We start from the raw sequence: 23694 nt of genomic DNA on the forward strand, positions 1-23694 counted from the left end.
ACCACAAGCAGTTTAGGGCACCACTGAGAGGACCCAAGGGGAAACTTTTTGTAGGGTGTTCTTGGAAGTCAGACAAAGAGAACATTTGATGGGCTAAAATGGAAAGTCCCTAGTTAGAGGTTAGTTGGCAGTTTGTGATCCTTAATATTGCTGTTATAATTATGGTAATTTGTTGATTTTGCTTAAAAAAATTGATGATAACACATTTGAACTTAAGCTTAATGGCTAAGCTTAAGTTTTCTTTTCATAGCTATGACCATTCACTCCGGGTTGGCTTTCAGTTACTTATGTTGGAACCCAAAGCATGGGAGCTGTCTCAGCCTAATGGTCTCCCAATTATTATTATTTTTAACAGTAGTTAGAAGTTAGTACTTATAAAATGCTTAAAACACCGTCTTGCACATAAATGCTTAATTAATGTTAGCCATTGTGAAAGAAGATGTTTACATTGCTCTGTAAAGACATTTATTTTGCAATTACTAATCATCAAAGGAAACACTTACTGGAATTTGTTCTTCACTTACAAATGTGTAATTCTTACTAACTGCAAGTCTCTGTAGCTCAGCTGTAGATTCTTCAAAGGAAATATAAGTGCAAAACTCTATATGCTGCTTAGGGTGGCAGCGGAATTGGAAAATGGTTTTCCTTAGTGATCATAGCAATTTCAATCAATATCTCGTGGTTACATCTGAATCAGCCCCACGATTTCATTGAGAACAGAGGTAGCTTGAACCTTCCTAACTGGTATTATTGTTCACAAGCAAGCTCCCTCTGCTGCCCCCTAAAGACCAGTTCGTATAATTTCTGAAGGGTATTATTCTCTGACCTATATTTTCTTTTATTTTCTAAGGTGTGCCAACACAATTCATTTTCGATTAAGCTAAGCACCACGGCAATAACTAAATAAGTAGTATTAGATACACTGGATTTCATTTACCTTTAGGATAATTTCTAGAATGCTTCAGTGTTTGATATCTAGTAAAAAATTAAGACTTCCCTAAGTTCTCTGAATGCATACCATTTGACATACAACTATCTGACAGTACTGAAAAACATTAACTGCATCTAGACTCAAAAACAAGCTAAAAATGGTAGAGGAAATTTTACATTTGCCAAAATATAAAATACAAAATTGAGAATGAGGTGTTTGTGTGTTCTCAACAAATAAGGAATTTTTTGACTCGCTCTAAAAAAAGTTTTCATGATTGCAGTTACTGAATTTTTTTGGAAATAATTGCTGGTTATTTTGTCATATTTCCTATTGAGTTCAAATGTGCTTTCATCTATTTTTTAAGCAAAATCAGTAAATTACCATAATTGTAAGAGCAATATTAAGGATCCCACAATGCCAATGGGTGTAAATAATTCGATTCATAGCAGATTTCAATTACCATAATTCTGTCGCAATTCTAAAGGTCCATCCTTCCTTTAGTAACTTTCTTCTAAAAGAAATCTTTGTAAAAGAGAAACACTTAACTTCTTGGGGATTCACAACAAATAAAGCCATCACTCTTTTGATATGGGGGCACATGTGCTTATTTCTTATTTAATTGACTGAGTTTTCCCTGGAGCAGATTTACTGAAGTACTCACCCACCAACATCTAAGTCAAAAAGGTTTTGAATGGCTCTTACTGTCTAACTTTTCATTTTATGGATTGCTAGATGCTGGACAGTCTCTTTTATTTGCTACAAAGGCCTAGAATTTCTTTTTCCTTAAAGTATTATGTGCTGGGTTTTTTAAAAATTGTATTGAAATACTACCCCTCTGCAGTCTCTGATATGATTAATAGGATCCAGAGCCTATTCATTTGCTGTTTGTTTTTAGCTCTAGGAAATGCACTGCTGCTCCCATTTTCTCTTCATAATATTTTCAATGGACCATGAGACTTATTGAAGAAGAAATGTAGTGACTCATACAGCCAGTTGATAATAGTATATAAAAGATTCCAGACTAGAGCAGAGTGTACACATTTCTGCAACTCGGAAATCATGGTTGTCTGTCTTGTCTCCTAAAATCTGAAAGTAATTTCAACTACCACATGTATACTGCTAAACTTGCAAATAGGCAGGCTATTATGAGGTTCAAAGTTGATATTTTTTCAAAGATATTTTTAATATTGTAAATAAAAATCATAACCAGTGTTACCTTTAATACATTAGTATCATATTGCTAGTTTGTCTAATACAGTACTGGGGTTTAGAAATTTGCATGCAGAACTTCTATGAAATTTTTCCTTTTGAATAGTGGAGAACCTCTATGAAATCTTTCCTTTTGAATAGCAATAGAACTAGTGTAAACAATGCTATTAATTTCTGAAATGGGTGCTATATTAATTTTGTATTGTTGCTGTAACCCATTATCACAAATTTCGTGGCTTAAAACAACACAAATTTATTCTTACAGTTCCATTGCTTAGAAATCTGACACCAGTCTTTCTGGGCTAAACTCAAGATATCAACAAGTTATATTCCTTCCTAGAAGATCTAGAGGAGAACCATTTTCTTCCTTTTTTCAACTTCAAAAGGCTGCTTGCATTCTTTGGTTCATAGTCTTCTTTCTCCATCTTAAAAGCCAGCAATACTACATTACTCTGACAATTCTCCCATAGTCACATTTCCCTCTGACCACATCTCCCTCTGACCACATCTCCCTCAACCAGGAAATATTCTGTAATGTTAAGGACCCATGTGGTTAGATTTGGCCCACGAGGAATCCTGTACAATCTTTCATCTTAAGTTCTGCAACATAATCACATCTTTAAAGTCCTTTTTTGCCTGTAAGGTAACATGTTCACAGGATATAAGAATTAAGATATGGACATCTTTGGGGAGCAATTATTTTGCCTACTGTGGATACTATTTTCATCACTAGGAAAAATTGAAGCACAATGTGTAATTGCCTAATGGGTACTTCCTGCGTGCTACACAGACAAAACCAATTCACTGAGACCATGGTATTGCAGTAAAGAAAGAGTTCAATTGGCACAAAGCTGGTCACATGGAAGATGGAGTTATTACTCAAATCAGTCTCTCTGACTCCTCAGAGGTTAGGGGATTTTCAAGGATAGTTTGGTGGGCAGGGTGCTAGGGAATGAAGAATGTGGACTAGTTGAGAATGAAACCATAGAGGTGTGGAAAATGGTTTTTGTGAGCCAACTCAGCCTCTGAGTAGAGGCCACAGGACCAGTTGAGGCATGAGTCGCCATCCGGGTGGAGTCAGTTGGTCTCAGAAATGCAGTAGTCTGAAAAGATCTCTCAAAAGGCTAATCATAGATTCTACAATAGTGATGTTATTTACAGGAGTAATTGGGGAAGTTACAAATCTTGTTTCCTCCGGAACAATGGCTGGTTATCATTTAACGATCCCTGCATCTTAGCAGAATGCAGGCCCCTCTCATAGCCCTAACCTGGTGGTTTTTCATTAGTTTTACACTGGCGGCTTAGTTTTGGGAAGGACCATTATCATGCTTGCTTTCAGATTAAACTATAAAGTAAATTCCTCCCAAAGTTAGCTTGGCTTATGCCCAGGAATGACCAAAGACAGCTTAGAGATAAGAAAATGGATGGAGTCAACTACGTAAAATTTCTTTTATGTAATTTTGCAAAAGCAGTTTCAATTGCATACAGAATGTGGTCTCTAACAGTAAATAAATAACAGTAAACCTATCATTTCTATTGACTTTCTTCAAATCCTCAACTCCATAGTTTCCTTTCCACTAAAAAACAGAGGACTAGAACTGCATATTAAAATTACTTAGATTCATATTAAGAAGTCTTAAAATAACTGTGATTGGTGTGTGTGTGCGTTTTCTCAGAGACAATTCAAATATTTCTCTTTCAAAATATCTTCCTTTGTGACTGTACTCTTTATTAGCTGGAGCTGATTCAAATAATCATAGAATGGATGCTGGTGTCTGATCTGCTTTTCTCCTGACTCTCAATTTCCCACCATGACTATCACTGTATCTCATTAATCATCAGGATAAACACCTCAGGTTGTTAAGATCTAAGTGCATTCTGACAACTCTCAGAGATGATCTGGCACTGAATGTGAGAAAACGGATGACCATATTCAGAACTGATGGTTGGTTGAATACTTTATTTGTAACCATTAGACTAAGTTACTTTTCATAAGTACATAGGTCTCAGTGCTCTATTCTCAGTGCTCCCCAACTCCTGACATCCCCAAATAGAGAATGTTGTCACAAACACCAGATGAAGAAGGAGAACCTGCATTTCCTAAGATCAAGCAGGCTGACCTCTAAGAAATGCCAAATCATGCACCTTACCTTGGCTGAACATGCCTCACTCTTTACACAGGACTGTTTTTAAGCAATCCTCACAACAATTTTGTAATGTAGGCACAATCCTCCCCTGCCACCAGAACTTCAGAAGAATTGAGTAAAGTATCCAAGACCCACAGCTAAAAAGCATTAGTGTTCACTTGATTTCAATAAAAAAATTACAAGGCATGTTTTGGCCTCTTAAGGCAAGAAAAAAACACAGTCTGAAGAGACAAAGCACTTACCAAACTCAGATGTGACATAGATGCTAGAATGATATAGGTTAGAAACTTGGATCTACATAAGGAAAGGGAGAATATTAGAGAAGGAATAAGTGAAGGCAAAATAAAATCTAAATTTTTTATTATTCTTAATGCTTCTAAAAGATAAATGCTTGTTGAAGCAATACTAGTAGTAATGTATTGGGTGATGAGAGCATATGAAGTACTGAAAATGAATGATAGAAATGGACAGAAAAGAGGAATTGGGAATACTACATAACTGTTCGAATGGCTAAAATTCACAATACTGACAATGCCAATTACTGGCGAAGATGCAGAGCAACAGAAACTCTCCCTCACTGTTGATGGGAATGCAGAATGTTATAGCCATTTTGGAAGACAGTTGAGCAGTTTCTTATAAAGTTAAACATGTTCTACCATACCACCAATTCCCTTCTTAGGTATTTACCCAACTGATTTGAAAACCCTCATGTGAATGTTTATAGTAGCTTTAGTCATGATTGTGAAGAGCTGGAAGTATCCAAGATGTCCTTTGGTAGTGAACAGGTAAACAATCTGTGGCACAGCCATACAATGGAATACTACTTGGTAATAAAAAGAAATAAACTACCAAGGCACAGAAAGATGTGGATGAATTTGAAATGCATATTGCTAGGTGAAAGAAGGCAGTTTGAAAAGGCTGCATATTCTATAATTCCATTAGTATGGGAATCTGGAAAGGCAAAATTATAGAGATAATAAACATATCAGTGGTCACTAGGGTTTGGGGGTAGGGAGGTTAATAGCACAGGGGATTTTCTAGGACAGTGAAACTATTCTCATATGATGCTGTAATGACAGATATATGACACGCATTTATCAACACACAGAATCTTCCAGCACAAGGAGTAAACCTTAAGGGATGCAAATAAAAGAAAAAGTTTAGGAAGTTGGGGATTCCCAAGATGGAAGACTGCAGAATGTGACAAAATAATCTAACTGTATTACAAATGTACAAAATAACCTCACTAAAGGAGAGGGGATGAAATGGTGCCAACCTAAGTGACTTTGGAAATGAGTGGAATCTGTAAGATAAAAAGCAAAAGAAACTATAAATACGCAGTGTACTCTAGTAAATAGAGTTACTTCCCATGGGGGTATGGATTTGCAATTCTGAAACCACTATATGTGTACACTGGAAATGAACAATAAAGTAAATTTATGGCAGATGTTGGAAGACAGGTTTCTCACAGTTGGAATGTGAGGCTTATAGATAAGCAAGAGGAGTAGGAAACTAGAAGGATCGATGTAGCAATGGATTAGAGTTGGAAATATCAGTATAAACTCATTCTTAGCTTAATATAAATACACTGGCTAAATATATAATTATTTATAGATATACATATATACATGTATTAATATACACACATATTTTTCTTTCTCTTAGCTGAGAGGGCCTGAAAGGAATGAACATGCTTAGCATCCAGATCTTCGTTACTAACACTAGATAAACAGTAATTTAAAAACTGAGATCTCCTTGGAGAAATGGCTGATTCTATACTGGCAGGAAATATAAAAGATAAGCTTTGAACATCTTGAAGTGGCAGAAAGTAAGGAAGTGCTAAAAGCATAAAGCCAAACCTAACAAAAAATCAAAATGACATAGGAGCCAGCTGAAAGAGTTCCCACTGGACAAAGCTGGAACAATCTGAGCAACAACATAAAGTAGTATTGAATTATAACTCAAACTGTAAAATCAATATCCATGAGTCCACACTTATTTAAATAAATAATTGGATGGGTAAGTAAGTAAATGGGGAAAGAATAGAAAAATTTCCCATGCAGAAGAATTCCAAATAATCTGTTTTTATAGATACTTGGCCTTCAAGGAGGTGAAGCATTGGAGCATAACTCCGCATTCCTTAAGTGTGAGCTATGCTTTGTGACTTCCTTCTAAAGAGTATGGTATGGAGAAGGAAAAGAAAGAGTAAATTTACAGTGGAGAAGCCTTACAGACACTGCCTGATTCAGCTGATCAAGGTCAACATCAACAAGTCATGTCAGTAGTATGTACTCTTGATATGATGTAACAAAAATGGTACTGTGGCCTCCCTCTCCAAATTCCGTAATGCTAATCTAGTTGTAAGAAAGCATCAGACACAGCCCAATAGAGGATCACTCTACAAAATACCTAACCGGTACTCCTTAAAACTTTCAAGGTCATCAAAAATAAGGAAAATTCAAAAAACTCACAGCTAAAAGGAGCCTAAGGAGAAATGATGACTAAATGTAGTGGTATCTTGTGTGAGAGCCTGAAAGAGACATAGACATTAGGAAAAAATTAAGGAAATGTGAAAAAGATGGACTTTAGGTAATAATGTATCAATAATTTGTTCACTAATTGTGACAAATACACCATACTAATGTAATATATGATTAATTGGGGAAGCTGAGTATGGAGTATACAGGAACTCTCTGGACTATCTTTGAAAATTTTCTGTAAATATAAAACTATTTTAAAAGGAAGTATTTTAAAAAATACAACTTATAGTGAGATATCACTATGTACATTCCTATCAGATGAACTAAAATAAAAAGTTAATGACTATACCAAGTGCTAGTGAGCATGCAAATCAGTTAGAATACTCAAACACTGTTGATGGGAATGTAAAACATTACAGCCATTCAGGAAGTCAGTTTGGCAATTTCTTATAAAGCTAAACAAACATTTACCATATGACCTAGCAATCTCATATCTAGGTGTTTACTCTAGAGAAATTAAAACTTATGTCCATACAAAAATCTGTTCACTAAATTTTATAGCAGTTGTATTTATAATCACCAAAAGCCTGGAAACCCATTATCCCTCAATGGATGAATAAATAAATAAATTGTGGTGTATACATACAATAAAATGCTGCTAAAAGAAATCTCAAAAGTTTAAATGCCTTGCAATTCAATTTCTATAGCATAGAATTTTAGGAAGAAGATGGCAGATAGGAGACAGGGCTAACATGCAGCTCCCACTTGCGTAGACAGAACAGCAAGTGGAGGCACACTGTGAACTTTTGCTCCGAGAACCACCACAGCAATGTACAAGGAAAACTGAAAGAATTCACAGATCCTTTGAAAGAAGTGGCATGCCAGTGCAAATTCCACAAGATGGGCGAAAAACTGTGAGCTCCCAAAGTGTGAGGTGGGGAAAACCTGCCTCTAAACACATACCCCTACTGGGGAATCTGAACATCTAGATTACAGGAGAAGGATTTAACCTTACCCAGTGCTTAAACAGATTTAGAGAGCCGCATGAAATATAAAAGTAGAAGTAGCAGTGGAAAGGGCCTTGTAGGTACTCCCAGTCTCCCTCTCGAGCCCAGGGAAGCTAACCCTGACTCTATCCCACAGGGGCCTCAGGGAAGGCAGCCAGCAGAATTAAGGAGGGCCCACAGGGTGAAGGAAGCTTCCAACTAAAATCAGTAATAATATCGACAGGGCATGAATTTTCCTGAGCAGAATATGGGCGTTGAGTGGGAACTGCTGCAGATACGAGTGCAGGAGCCACCACTCACAATGTGGGCAGACTGGGAAGGATGAGGTCTGAAAGACATGCTTGCTTTCTCAGTGGGGAAGCTCACAGCCTGGGGCAAGTTCTCATCAGGGCACTGTGGGATTGAGATTAGCCTTGCCAACTGCGTGGGAGTAGAGTGGGGCCTCTCACTACCGGCTATGCTCCACTTCCCTTGTGAACTATATGACAAAGCAGAGGCAGCCATCATCCCCTCTGGAACATAACCCCATTGGCCTGAGAACCACCCCTCATCCCCCACAGTGGCTGCAGCAAACCCTACCCAAGGAAAGTCTGAGCCCAGAGCTGCCTAAACCCGCCCACACCTGATGATATTTCTCTACCTAATCTGGTAGCTGAACACAAAAGACAGAAACACTTGGGAACCTTGTGGCCCCACCCATTGCCTGAGAAATCGGAATACTTCCCCTGACCAACTTGAGGCAGGCTCATATTCCTCTACTACTACAGCAGCTGGTGCTTTCTTGAAAGTGCCACCTCCTGGCTGGAGGCCAACCAACTCAGTGCATTACAGCAACTCATGACAGAATAACCCTGCTCCCAGGAAGGAAAAAATAGCAGCTAATTCCACAGCCTGCAACATCCTGACTACACAGAGGTCCTGAGTGTCTCCACATGAAAACTAACCTCTGAGAAAGCCAGCACACTAAATCTATCTACAACCAAGGATTCCCATAGAGTCTACTTCACTCCCCTGCCACCTCCACTGGAGCAGGTGCTGGTATCCATGTCTGGAAGACCTAAGACAGATTGCATCACAGGACTCTCTGCAGATGTTCTCCAGCACCAGTCCAGAGCCTGGTAGCCCCTCTGAGTGGCTAGATACAGAAAAGAAATAACAGTCATTGCAGTAAGTCTCTAAGGAAGCCCTATTCCTAGGGTAAAGGGGAGAACATCACATCAAGAAACAAAATCCCCATGAAACAAAATCCGAACAGCAGGCCTTGAGTTTTGGAACTTTCCATGGAAATAGGCTACCCAAATGAGAGGGAACCAGAAAAGTAATTCTGGTAATATGGCAAAGCAGGGTTCTATAACACCACTAAAAGATCACACTAGCTCCTAGCTCCTAGCAATGGATCCTAACCAAGAAGAAATCTCTGAATTGCCAGATAAAGAATTCAGAAGGTTGATTATTAAGCTACTCAAGGAGATACCAGAGAAAGGTATAAAAGAGCTTAAATAAATTATAGAAGTGATACAGAATATAGATGAAAAATTCTCCAGAGAAACAGATATCATAAAGAAAAAACAATTGCGACTTCTGGAAATGAAAGATACACTTAGAGAAATACAAACTGCAGTGAAAAATTTCAACAATAGACTAGAACAAGAACTTCAGAGCTCAAAGACAGGCTTTTGAATTAACCTAATCAAACAAAGGCAAAGAAAAAATAATTTAAAAAATGAACAAAGCCTCCATGAAATTTGGGATTATGTTAAATGGCCAAACCTAAGAATGATTGGTATTCCTGAGGAAGAAGAAAAATCTAAAAGTTTGGAAAACTTGAGAGAATAATTGAGGAAAACTTCACTGGTTTTGCTAGAGATCTAGATATTCAAATCCAAGAACCTCAAAGAATACCTGGGATATTTGTCGCAAAAAGATTATCATCTAGGCACATAGTCATCAGGTTACCTAAAGTCAAAATGGGGCCAGACATGGTGGCTTATGCTTATAATCCCAGCACTTTGGGAGGCTGAGTTAGGCGACTACTTGAGCTCAGGAGTTCCAGACCAGCAACACAGTGAAACCCTGTCTTTACAAAAGACACAAACAGCCAGGCATAGTAGTGCATGCCTGTAATCCCAGCTACTTGAGAGGCTGAGGTGAGAGGATTGCTTGGGTCTGGGAGGTGGAAGTTGCAGTAAGCTGAGATCATGTCACTGCACTCCAGCTTGAGTGACAGAGTGAGATCCTGTCTCAACAAAAAATAAAAAAATAAAGTCAAGATAAAGGAAAGAATCTTAAAAGCTGTGAGAAAAAAGCATCAGATAACCCATAAAGGAAAACTTATCAGATTAACAGCAGATTTCTCAGCAGAAATTTTACAAGCAAGAAGGGATTGGGTTACATCTTTATCCTCCTTAAACAAAACAATTACCAGCCAAGAATTTTGTATCCAGTGAAACTAAGCTTCATAAATGAAGGAGAGATAAAGTCTTTTTCAGAAAAACAAATGCTGAGAGAATTTGCCACTGCCAGCCAGCATTACAAGAAATGCTAAAAGGAGTTCTACATTTTGAAACAAAATCTTGAAATACACCAAAATAGAACCTCTTTAAAGCATAAATCTCACAGGGCCTATAAAACGATAACACAATAAAATAAAACCAAGGTATTCAGGCAACAACTAGCATGATGAATAGAGTAGTATATCACATTTCAATACTAATGCTTAATGTAAATGACTAAATGCTTCACTTAAAAGATACAGAATGGATACAAATCCACCAAGCAAGTAACTGCTATCTTCAAGAGATTCACCTAATACATATGGACTCACATAAACTTAAGGTAAAGAGGTGGAAAAAGATATTCCATGCAAATGGAAACCAAAAGCGAGCAGGAGTAGCTATTCTTTTTTTTTTTTTTTTTTTTTTTTTTTTTTTTTTTTGCGGCAGAGTCAGGCTATGTCTCCCATTCTGAAGTGCAGTGGCATGATCTCCGCCCACTAGAACCTCCACCTCTCATGTTCCAGCTATTCTCCTGCCTCAGCCTCCTAAGAAGCCAGGATACTGGTGCACACCACCACACCTGGCTAGTTTTTTATATTTTTAGTAGAGATGAGGTTTCGTCATGTTGGCCAGGCTGGTCTCGAGCTCTTGGCCTCAAGTGATCTGCCCACATCAGCCTCCCAAAGTGCTGGGATTACAGATGTGAGCCACTATGCCCAGCCAGGAGTAGCTACTCTTATATCAGAGAAAACAGGCTTTAAAGCAACAACAGTAAAAAAAAGACAAAAAGGGATATTATAAAATGATAACAAGATTATTCCAACAGGAAAATATCACAAATCTAAACTGATATGCACTTAACAGGGGAGCTCCCAAATTAATAAAGCAATAACTACTAGACTTGAGAAATGAGATAGATGGCAACACAATAATAGTAGGAGACTTCAGTACTCCATTGACAGTGCTAGACAGGTCATCAAGACAGAAAGTTAACAAAGAAACAATGGACTTAAACAATATCCTACAACAAATGAACTTAACAGATATTTACAAAACATTCTACCCAACAACTGAAGAATAGACATTCTTTTCATTAGCACAAAACATTCTCGAAGATAGACCATATGATAGGTCACAAAAGAAGTTTCAATAAATTGAAGAAAATCAAAATTATATCAAGTATCCTCTCAGACCACAGTGAAATAACACTGGAAATTAATTCGAAATGAAATGCTCAAAACTATGCAAGTAAATTAAAATTAAATACCGTGCTCTTGAGTGTTCCTTGGGTCAATAATAAAATCAAGATGGAAATTTAAAAAATTCTTTGAACTGAATGATAATAGTGACACAATTTATCAAAACCTCCGGGATACAGTGAAAGCAGTGCTAAAAGGAAAGTTCAGAACAATAAATGTCTATATCAAAAAGTCTGAAAGAGCACAAATAGACAATCTAAGGTCACATATCAGGAAGATAGAGACACAAGAACAAACCAAACCCAAACCCAGCAGAAGAAAAGAAATAGCAAATATCAGAGCAGAACTAAATGAAATTGAAATAAAAATAATACAAAAGATAAATGAAACAAAAAGCTGGTTCTTTGAAAAGATAAAATTGATAGACCATTAGCAAGACTAACCAACAAAAGAAGATCCAAATAAGGTCAATTAGAAATGAAATGGGAGATATTACAACCAATACCACAGAAATAAAAAAGATCACTCAAGGCTGCTATGGACACCTTTATGCACACACAGTAGAAAATCTAGAGGAGAGATGGATAAATGCATGGAAATATACAACCCTCCTAGATTAAATCAGGAGGAAATAGAAACTCTGAACAAACCAATAACAAGTAGAGAGATTGAAACAGTAATTTAAAAAATGCCAACAAAAAAGTCACAGATATTCATAGAAGAATTGGTACCAATCTTACTTGAAACTTTTACAAATGATAGAGAAAGAAGGAATCCTCCCTAAATCATTCTATGAAGACAGTATCACCCTAATACCAAAACCAGGAAAGGACATAACAAAAAAAGAAAACTACAGACCAATATCCCTGATGAACATAGATGCAAAAATCCTCAACAAAACACTAACTAACTGAACCCAACAGCATATCAAAATGATAATATATCATGATTAAGTGGGTTTCATACCAGGAACATAGGGATGGTTTAACATACACAAGTTAATAAATGTGATACATCACATAAACAGAATTCAAAACAAAAATCGTATGGTCATCTCAATAGATACAGAAAAAAGCATCTGACGAAACCCGGCAATACTTTATGATTAAAACCCTCAGCAATATTGGTGTAGAAGGGACATACCTCAATAAAAACTGTCTATGACAAACCCACAGCCAACCTTTTTCTGACCAGGGAAAAATTGAAAGCATTCCCCCTGAGAACTGGAACAAGACAAGGATGCTCACTTCCACCACTTCTATTTAACATAGTACTGGAAGTCATAGCCAGAGCAATCAGGCAACAGAAAGAAATAAAATCGGTAAAGAGGAAGTCAAACTGTCACTGTTTGCTGATGATATGATCATATACCTAGAAAGCCCTAAAGACTTGACCAAAAAGTTTCTAGAGCTGACAAGTAAATTTATAAAGTTTCAGGATACAAAATCAATGCACACAAGTCAGTAGTAGTTCTATACACTAACTATAACCAAGCTGAGAATCAAATAAAGAACTTAATCTCTTTTATAACAGCTGCCAAAAAAATAATAAAATCCCTAACCACGGAGGTGAAAGGGCTCTGCAAGGAAACCTACATAACACTGCTGAAAGAAATCATAGGTGACACAGACAAATGGAAACACATCCCATGCTCATCGACGAGTAGAACCAATATTGTAAACATGATCATACTACCAAAAGCAATCTACAGATTCAATACAATTATCATCAAAATACCATCATCATTGTTCACAGAAGTAAAAAAAAATCCTAAAATTCATAAGGAACCAAAAAAGAGCCCTCATAGCCAAAGCAAGACCAAGTAAGAAGAACAAATCTGAAGGCATCACATCACCTGACTTCAAACTATACTACAAGGCTATAGTTACCAAAAGCACGATACTGGTATAAAAATAGGCATGTAGACCAATGGCACAGAATTAAGAACCCAGAAATAAAGCCAAATACTTACAGCAAACTCATCTTTGACAAAGCGAATGAAAACATACAGCGGGGAAAGGACACCCTCTTCAACAAATGGTCCTGGAATAATTGGTAACCCACACGTAGAAGAATAAAACTGAATCTTCATCTCTCACCTTCTACAAAAATCAATGCAATATGGATCAAAGACTTAAATCTAAGGCCTGAAATCATAAACATTCTAGAAGATAATTTGGAAAAACTCTTCTAGATATTGGCTTAGGCAAAGACTTCATGACCAAGAACCCAAAGGCAAATGCAACAAAACCAATAATAAATAGATGAGGCCTAATTAAACTATGAAGCTTCTGCGCAGCAAAAGAAATAATCAACTGAGTAAACAGACAACCCACAGAATGGGAGAAAATATTCACAAACTATGCATCCAACAATGGAATAATATCCAGAATCTGCAACGAACTCAAACAAATCAGCAGGAAAAAAATAATAATAATCCCATCAAAAAGTGGGCAAAGTACATGAATAGACAAGTCTCAAAAGAAGGTATACAAATGGCCAGCAAACATATGAAAAAATGATCAACATCATTAATTATCAGGAAAATGCAAATTAAAACCACAATGAGATACCACCTTACTCCTACAAGAATGGCCATAATTTAAAAATCAAAAAACAATAGATGACGATGTGGATGTGGTGAAAAGGGGACACTTACATCACTGGTAGGAATGTCAGCTAGTACAACCACTATGGAAAAAAGTATGGAGATTCCTTAAATAACTAAAAGTAGAACAGCTGTTTGATTCAGCAATCCCTCTACTGGCCACCCACTCAGAGGAAAATAAGTCATCATATGAAAAACGAACTTGCACAGGCATATTTATAGCAGCACAATTTGCAATTGCAAAAATATGGAACCAGCCTAAATACCCATCAACCAATAAATGAATAAATAAAATGTGGTATGTATAAGCCATGGAATACTACTCAGCCATAAAAAGGAATGAAATAATGGCATTCACAGAAACCTGGATGGAGTTAGAGACCATTCTATTCTAAGGGCGGTAACACAGGAATAAAAAAACAAATATTATATGTTCTCACTTATAAGTAGGAGCTAAGTTATGAGGTCACAAAGGCATAAGAATGATATAATGGACTTTGGGAACTCAGGGAAAAGGGTGGGCGCAGGTGAGGGATAAAAGACTACACATTGGGTGTAGTGCACACTGCTTAGATGATGGGTATACTAAAATCTGAGAAATCACCACTGAAGAACTTATCCATGTAACCAAACACCACCTGTTCCCCAAAAACTATTGAAATTAAAAAAAAAAAGCCTATAGTGATGAAGCCATATTCATGGTTACCATGGGGGTTAAGAGTTTATGGAGAGTGTGACCATAATGGAGTAGCATGAGATTTTTTTTAGGATGATGCAACTCTCCTGTATTTTGATGTTGGCAGTGTTTTCTATAAATTTATATATGTGTTAACATGCATAGAACTGCACACCAAAAGAGTCAGCATTACTGTGTGTTAATTTTACAAATAAAAAAAATTGAGTTTAGATCCAAATCCAGGTCTACTAAAACAACAAAACAATAAAATGATTATATATCAAATCTCTTGTACCTCTTTGTCCTTCCAACCTTACTAAATTCTTTCCTTTATTCTCCCTGTCTATAAAGTATTTATTGGTCAGGGTTGGAAAATATTAAAACTTTTATAGCAGCCCCAAAATATTTTATAAATGTTTCCTCAATAATCTAGCTATAAAAATCATATTTAGAGTTCAAAGTATTTACCAATTTTCCTCTTTCCTTTTCCCACATTTCCATATTGCTTTTCAAATATAAGAAAATAAAAACTTCTCTCTAAACTTTTTCACTGACATAAACTATAGGGAAGAAAGTATATTAAAAACAATAGAAGAGAAGCAGAAATATTACATTTTTAAAAGTAAACTTAAAGTGATTTAAGTTTCCTGAAATGTGAGCTGCTATCAGTTTATGAATGGCTTCAATATATCTTTATAAATGCAGAGGAATATGCTAGCCAAAAGGTAGGAAGAAGCGAGAGAAAAGTAGTAACTGCTTAAAAATACAGCAAAGCATAGTGGATAAATCAGTGCTATGGTTTGAGTGTCCCCTGCAAAACTCATGTTGAAACTTAATCTTCAACGAGGCAATATTGAGAGGTGGGGATTTTATGAGGTGATTGGGTCATGAGAACTCTGCCTTCCTGAATGAATTAATCCATTCAGGGATTAATGGATTAATTGGTTATCATGGGAATGGACCTGGTGGCTTTATAAGAAGAGGAAGAGAGGCTGAAGCTAGCAAGTGAACATACTCAGCTCCTTCTCTATGTGATATCCTGAGCTGCCTTTGGATTCTTCAGAAAGTCCCACTAGCAAGAGGTTTCTCACCAGATGTGCCCCCTTTGACTTTGGATTTCCCAGCTTCCATAACTGTAAGAAATAAATTTCTTTCATTTATAACTTATGCAGTGCAGTTTCTGTTATAAACAACAGAAATGGACTAAGACTGTCAGGGTTTCTCAACTGTGACAGTTTTGATAGTTTGGGCTGAATCTTCCTTAGTCAGGGAGTAAAGGTTGTGTCCTGTGCATTGTAAGATGTTGAACAGAATTCTTGGTCTCTACCCAATAGATTTCAGTAGCCTTCCCCAGCACTTGTGACAATCAAACAGGTCTCCAGACATTGCCAAATGTCCTTGTTGGGGTCAGTGAGGCAAAAATCACTCCCTGTTGAGAACCACTGGGATATACCAAGGGACTTGCAGGTCAAAGTTAGAATGAAACTTGAGTTCATTCTAACTTTCCCAATTACTAGCTCAGTGCTCTTGAAGAAATCATGTAACTTCCCTGACTGTTGGTCTCATGCAGGACTAAACTAGGCAAAGCCAATATTATAGGAGTTCTGTGATATTCAAATGAGTCAATATATGAAAAATGAATTATAAATGGTATTATAAGTATTAGTGAATGACAAGCATAAACTGTGGATTGTAATTGTGACATAGAAAGACAGAGTTCTATAAAAGACAAGGCTAATATAAAGCAGTATAGTTCTTAACTGGGGGGTAATTTTGCCCCTTGGGGACACTCAGCAATGTCTAAAGACATATTTAGCTGTCTCAATTGGGGGAGGGGTACTATCAGCATCTAGTAGGTAGAGGTCAGAGATGCTGCTAAATATCCTACAATGCACAGGACAGCACCATAACAAGGAGGAGTTATCCAGCCCAAAATACCAGTACTGCTGCAGTTGAAAACCCCTAATATAAAGCAATGCCATTTGAAGACTTAAAGGGGGTTTCTCTCAGAGTGGCCATATCAGGTAGAGTCTTGACAGAAAACAATCATAAAAAATTAAGAGCAGCTTAAGGAGACCAGCAAGTGATACTAGGAACCCAGGATTTAGCAATGGCTGAAAGCTGTCACCTCCCCAGGCATAAGGAATCCAGGGTAGAGGCTTATTACCAGAGGCAGGTGAGAGCTGGAGTTGGAGCTAGGACAAGGAGGGCTAATTGACCAGAATTTTGGTCACAGGGGCTACCAGAACTTTGGTGCTGAGGCAGGGCAGGAGCAGGGGAGAAATACCCCAATCTCTCTCCTCCTGACCTCGGGTCTCCCACTGACCCAGTGGGAAGATAGAGGACAAGGCTGTCCAGGAATTGCAGGCTTCAGGAATTATGCCTCACAGGCATAGAGAAGGACAAAAAGGAGCAGAGTCTCTACCTGAAGTGGATCTGCAGAAGTGGTGTTGGGTGGAGGAATGACAAACACAAAATAACGAGTAGTGTGGCCTTTCTTATTTTTTTTCTTAGCATGCACCTCGGATATCGAGAGCTAGTAAAGGACACAGCAAAGGAGACTAGAATCTACAACATCAATCTTTGTATGAGAAGTAAAATACTACTTCCCAGAATGGTTAACTAATCTTCTGAGTCACTGCCATACTTAGCAGTTCTAAACAGAATCCAAATTGGTGCCCTAGTCCTATATTTCACAAAGAACTCATGCCTTAGCAGGAGATTGATACTTCAAAATCAGCAGGAAGCAGGAGTGTGGCTGGTATGAGGCTACTGAAAAAAATTGTAAGATGGAAAGAGGACTGGGTTATAGTCAAAAGTCAGTGTTGAAAGCTGGTTCCACTCTTCACTAGCTTTGTGCCCTGGATGATCCTCAGGTTTTCCCTCTGCAAAATGGAGAAACTGGGTTGAACTGATAACAGAGCTGGAGGGAACTAGAGAGATTCTCTAGTTCCATGTGAACAATCCAAGGCCCTTAGGGGTGAGGAGAAGTCATTGTTTATTCTAGCTGGAGCATTTCCAGCAACTATGGCAAGAGCAAATCAAACCAATCCAAAGCCCAAAGCCAAGCCTTGTTAGCTGTGAAGACTTTCAAGGGGACAAAAAGCAAATCGCACAATCAAACTAACCATTACTAGAATTTCATTTTTTCATTTGAACACGTATTTATTGAATGCCAACTATATGCTGGGATTATCCCAAAGAGTTGAGCAAAGAGAGTCCCAAAGACGTAACACACAAGCTCTCTTTCTTGAGGAAGTACTCAGCCATGTGAAAGAACTATTTGTTGTCTTTATATACTTGATTAAGTGGGTTTATACTTTACTTATATGTTTAATCAATTTAACATGCTTTGCTACTGAAAAGCAGGCATTCACTGATAGGAGGGCGCCAGGACCCCTTGAAGCCAGTGTTCTTGTCCTAGAAGGTTAATCGATACAAAGATTGATGCTGTAGATTCTAGTCTCCTTTGCTATGTCCTTTACTAGCTCTGAATATCTGATGTGCATGCTAAGGGAAAAAATAAGAAAGGCCACACTGCTGGTTACTCTGTGTTTGTCATTCCTCCAGCCAACCCCACTTCCATAGATGCAACCCCCAAGTGAATCTTCAGGGATTTCGAGGTTGTGTGGTGAAGTTCCAAACCTGCTGGCTGTTTGAACGTCCTTCTGTATCTTCCCTAGCCACCCTCCACAAGCTCTTTCCTCAGCAGATATTTGAGAAGTTCTCCATATGTGTATAGAGTCCATCTGTGCCAGCCCAAGCCTCTTTAAAGGATTCTGACTATACTCTTCTTTCCACATACTCAGAAAGTTCTTTTTCTGGCAACTGCTTGTATTACAATCTTTCCATGTTCTAGGTAATGACTACGTTCTTCTGTAATTCTTTGAAAGTCTTCCTCAAGTTTACGTCTCCTTCAGTAGTAGACTATTCAACTTCAGCAGAAGGTGTTTCTCAGCTTTCAAGTCTCCTTTCACAGTATCTTCTCTTTGACTTTTTCACCGCACACCTCCTATGACTCCCATACAGTCCAATGGACATGCAGTCCTGGCCGGCCCAGCTTCTGCACCATCTGTTGCAACTCTGCAATGTGCCACCTTTATGTGAGGGTCAGAGGTGAGATACACATAGATCAACCTTCTTGAATTTTGGGGGCCTGACTGACTCTTTCTCATGTTATTCTCTCAGCCATTTGTTGTTAAATATTTACCACCTCACTGGTAGATATTTTATCTCTGAATTACCCAGGGATGTAGCTGAAAATTCAGAGAACTCAGGAAACAGATGTTTGGAGTATTTTATGCTTATTTCATTGCAGGACAACACTTTCTAGTCTCCTTGCAACTCAGGTGGTCTTTAAGTGCTGTTCATAACCATGGAGTGTGAGAAAACGAGAATAACCAGTAAGATGTTTCTATTCCTCATCACTAGGACAAAGTTACTACAGTGGAGTTGGAATGATGCATTATTCCCATTTTTGCTATGAGTTCTCCTCAACTACCTAGTTTTTAGTATTATACAAAAGATCTGGGAGAGTCTTGGCCAGAAGCAAATATTTGATAAGCTGAATTTCTGGAGAGCAATAAGTTACATATTGGTATTGGTGATCTGTTGCTGCATTAAAAACTACCCCAAAACTTACTGTCTTAAAACAATAAATATTTGTTATCTCACAGTTTCTTTGAGGCAGAATCAGGGAGCTGCCTGGCTGAATGACTCTGGCATAAGATTTCCCCTGAGGCTACGGCCAAAATGCCAACCAGGGCTGCAGTCACCTGAAGGTTTGACTGGGGCTGGAGAAACCACTTCCAGAATAGCTCACTCACATGGCTGGCTGGTCAATGCTGATTGTTGCAGGAGGCCTCAGTTCCTCATCATGTGATCCTCTGCAGATATTAATATCCTCATAACGTAGCACCTGGCTTTCCCTAGAGTGATCCAAGAACAAAACAGATGCTGCAATATCTTATTGACATAGCCTCAGAAGTCTCACACTGTCATTTCCACAATATCCATGAATATCAGGAGGCAGAGTTCATTGAAGGTTATCTTGGGGCCATCTTAAAGGGCATCTTGGGGCCTCCTTGGACATCAGTCATGTCTAGTGGCATTCAAGGTCTTCAATAAGATATATACATAATTTAGTAGCAAAAATCTTGCAGGAATATCTAAATATGACTTGTGAAGAATTGAATTTTAACCAGCAGCTTACAAGGATTCATGAGGCTACCCCAGTCTAACCAAATTCCACATGTTCCTGCAATTTCCTTTATCTCACGAAGGTAACTGGATTTCTAGAAGACCTATGCCTCAGTCAAATGACCTTGAAGTTGTTATACGTGCCTGTGGTTCCATCTTAAGTTCATGTCTCTTACATCTTTGAAGTTTGAGAAGAGTTTCCTATTTAGAAAAACATTTTGGAATCAATATAGATTGCTATTCTGAGAAGTAATGTAAATGGCAGCCTGTTGTAAAGTGAGGCACCTCCCCACCACTCTCACTCTTGCTCCTGCTCCTGCTATATGATGTGCAAGCTCCAACTTCACCTTCCGTCATGAGTAATACCAAAACTTTTTTTTTTTTTTGAGACAGGGTCCCACTCTGTCACTCAGCTAGAAATGCAGCTGAGTGATCAGCTCAGTGCAGCCTCAACCTCCCAGACTCAAGCAATTCTCCCACCTCAGCCTCCCAAGTAGCTGGGACTACAGGCACATAGCACAATGCCTTGCTAATTTTAAAACATTTTTTTGTAGACATGAGGCCTCACTGTGGTTTCCAGGCTGGTCTCAATCTCCTGGGCTCAAGTAATCCTCCCACCTCAGCCTCTCAAAGTGCTGGGATTATAGGCATAAGCCACCATGCCTGGCCATCAATACATTCTAAATTTTTAAATTAGTTTGTTCACATAACACAGTACACACAGCAACCTCCATTTCCATATACATGTTACCATGTTTCAGTCTATATGTAGTATTACCAACTATTAGATGGAGTTTATATTTTACCAAAACTCTGCATTCATTTCCCTTTTAGAGTATGCTCTATTACAGAGAAGATTTTTAAAGGCCATAATGCTCCAAAGGTACAATTGGTTTGCAAAAGATCCTTTCTATGTTTCACTGGAATGACACACAGCATAACAGGCTTTCAGCTTATGTGATTTGGGTGCAGCATTTGAATAAGCCAAGTGGAAAAAGATAATAACTTTTAGTCGCAATATCAGATGGTGGTTTAGATTTAGCTTTTTCACCTCGGTGTCATCCTGACATCTTGTTGCCAGGTTGGCAGGCCTGCTGCCTATGTTTCCCAGATCCTTGATAACTCCACATTTTTAGAGCCTTTGTTTCCAATGTTTTTATGTGCTGCTTTAATGAGGTATTTATTCAGTATCTGTATTCGTTCATTATCAAACTGCTGTGAAGCAATACCTAAGACTGGGTAATTTATAAAGAAAAAGAGGTTTAATTAATTCACAGTGCCACATGCCTGGGGAGGCCTCATAATCATGGTGGAAGGCAAAGGAGGAGCAAAGTTATGTCTTATATGCTGGCAAGCAAGAGAACGTGTGCAGGGGAACTGCCCTTTATGAAACCATCATATCTCATGAGACTTATTCACTGTCACGAGAACAATATGAGAAAAACCCATCCCCATGATTCAATTACCTCCTACTGGGTCCCTCCCACAACACATGTGGATTATGGGAGCTACAATTCAAGATAAGATTTGGGTGGGGACACAGCCAAACTGTATCAGTATTATTGAAGTCACCCAGCCACAATAAAGCATTCGGAATGCCCTGTGTTTAGGTCACACCTATTTTCAGCTACGAACTAAAAGATCATTATACTGTTTTTGAACTCAGTCTCTAAGAGCTTCAGCTTTGTAGTATAGCAGATACAATGTCACAGAAAACACAATGGAAAGCTATGATCTTAGAATCTGATATAATTTGAATATAAGTCCCCACCAAATCTCGTGTTGAATTATTATCTCAGTGTTGAAAGTGGGGCCTGGTAGGAGATGTTTGGTTCATAGGGGCAGATCCCTCATGGCTTGGTGCTATCCTCATGGTAGTGAGTGAGTTCTCAAGAGATCTGGTTGTTGTAAAGTGTGCCACCTCCCCCAAGTCTTGCCCTTGCTCCTGCTCTTGCCAGGTGGTATGCTGGCTCTCGCTTCACCTTCCACCATGAGTAAAAGTTCCCTGAGGCCTCCCCAGAGCAGATGCTGGCACTATGCTTGTACAGCCTGCAGAACTGTGAACCAATTAAACCTCTTTTCTTTATAAATTACCTAGCCTTAAACATTTCTTTATAGCAATGCAAGAATGGTCTAATATAAACAAATTGGTACCAAGGACTGGGGCACTGCTGTAATGATACCTGAAAATGTAGAGGTAGCTTTGGAAAGAGGTAATAGAAAGAGGCTGGAAGAGTTTGGAAGGCTCAGAAGAAGACACGAAGATAAGGGAAAGTTTGGAATTTCTCAAAGACTAGTTAATGATTGTGACCAAAATGCTGATGGTGATATGGGCAGTGAAGGCCAGACTGATGAGGTCTCAGATGGAAATGAGGAACTTATTGGAAACTGAAGCAAAGGCCACCCTTGTTATGCCCTAGCAAAACACTTGGCTGCATTCTGTTCATGCCCTAGTGATCTGTGGAAGTTTGAACTTCAGAGTGATGATTTAGGGTATCTGGCAAGAGAAATTTCTAAGCAGCAAAGTGTTCAAGATGTGGCATGGCTGCTTCTAATTGCCTATGGTCAGATGTGGGAGCAAAGAAATAAAGTTGGAATATATATTTAAGGAAGTAGAGCATAAAAATTTGGAAAATCTGTAGCCTGGCCATGTGTAAGAGAAAGAAAAGCTTTTGCTGAAGAGGAATTCAAGCAGGCTGTGGAGCAACTACCTGCTGGAGATAATTGCATACCTAAAGGATAGCCAAGTGCTAATATTCAAGATAATGGGGAAAAGGCCTCAAAAGCATTTCAGACACCTTCACAGCAGCCCCTCCCATTACAAGTCCGGAGGGCTAGGAGAGAAGAACAGTTTCCTGGGTCAGGCCCAGTGCCTTGCTGCCCTATGCAGCCTTGGGACACTGCTCCCTACATCCCAGCTGTTCAGCTGTGCTTCAAAGGGGTCCAGGTACAGCTTGGGCTGCCTCCTTGAAGAAAGCAAGCTATAAGCCTTGATAACTTCTATATGGTGCTAATCCTGCAGGTGCATGCAGAGTGCAAGAGGGAAGAAGGCTTAGCAGCCTCTGCCTAGATTTCAGAGGAGGTATGGAAAATCCTGGGTGCCCAGGCAGAAGCCTGCTGCAGGGGCAGAGCACTCACAGAGAACCTCTACTAGGGAAGTACAGAGGGAAAATGTGAGGTTGGAGGCCCCACACAGAGTCCCCACTGGGGCACTGCTTAGTGGAGCTATGGGAAGGGAGCCACCATCTTCCAGACCCCAGAATGGTAGATCCACCAGCAGCTTGTATACTGCACCTGAAAAAGCCACAGGCATTCAGCTCTGATGTGGTTTGACTCTGGGTCCCCACACAAATCTCGTCTCGAATAGTAATCCTCATGTGTCGAGGGAAGATTCTGGTGGGAGGTGATTGGATCATGGGAGTGGTTTCCCCCATGCTTTTTTCACGATAATGAGGGAGTTCTCTTGAGATCTGATGGTTCAGCATTGGCAGTTTCCACTGTACTCTTTCTCCTGCCATCATTTGAGACTTGCCTTGCTTCCCCTTTGCCTTCCTCCATGATTGTAAATTTCCTGAGTCTTCCCAGCCATGTTGAACCGTGAGTCAATCAAACCTCCCTTCTTTATACATTACCCAGCCTCAGGTAGTATCTTTATAGCAGTGTGAAAATGGACTAATACAAACTCCAACCCATGAGAGAAGCTGCAAGGGCTGAACCCTGGAGAGTCACAGGGCTCTCCTATG

This window comes from Pongo pygmaeus, chromosome 4 (genome assembly GCF_028885625.2).
Source record: "Pongo pygmaeus isolate AG05252 chromosome 4, NHGRI_mPonPyg2-v2.0_pri, whole genome shotgun sequence".
Taxonomy (NCBI): domain Eukaryota; kingdom Metazoa; phylum Chordata; class Mammalia; order Primates; family Hominidae; genus Pongo; species Pongo pygmaeus.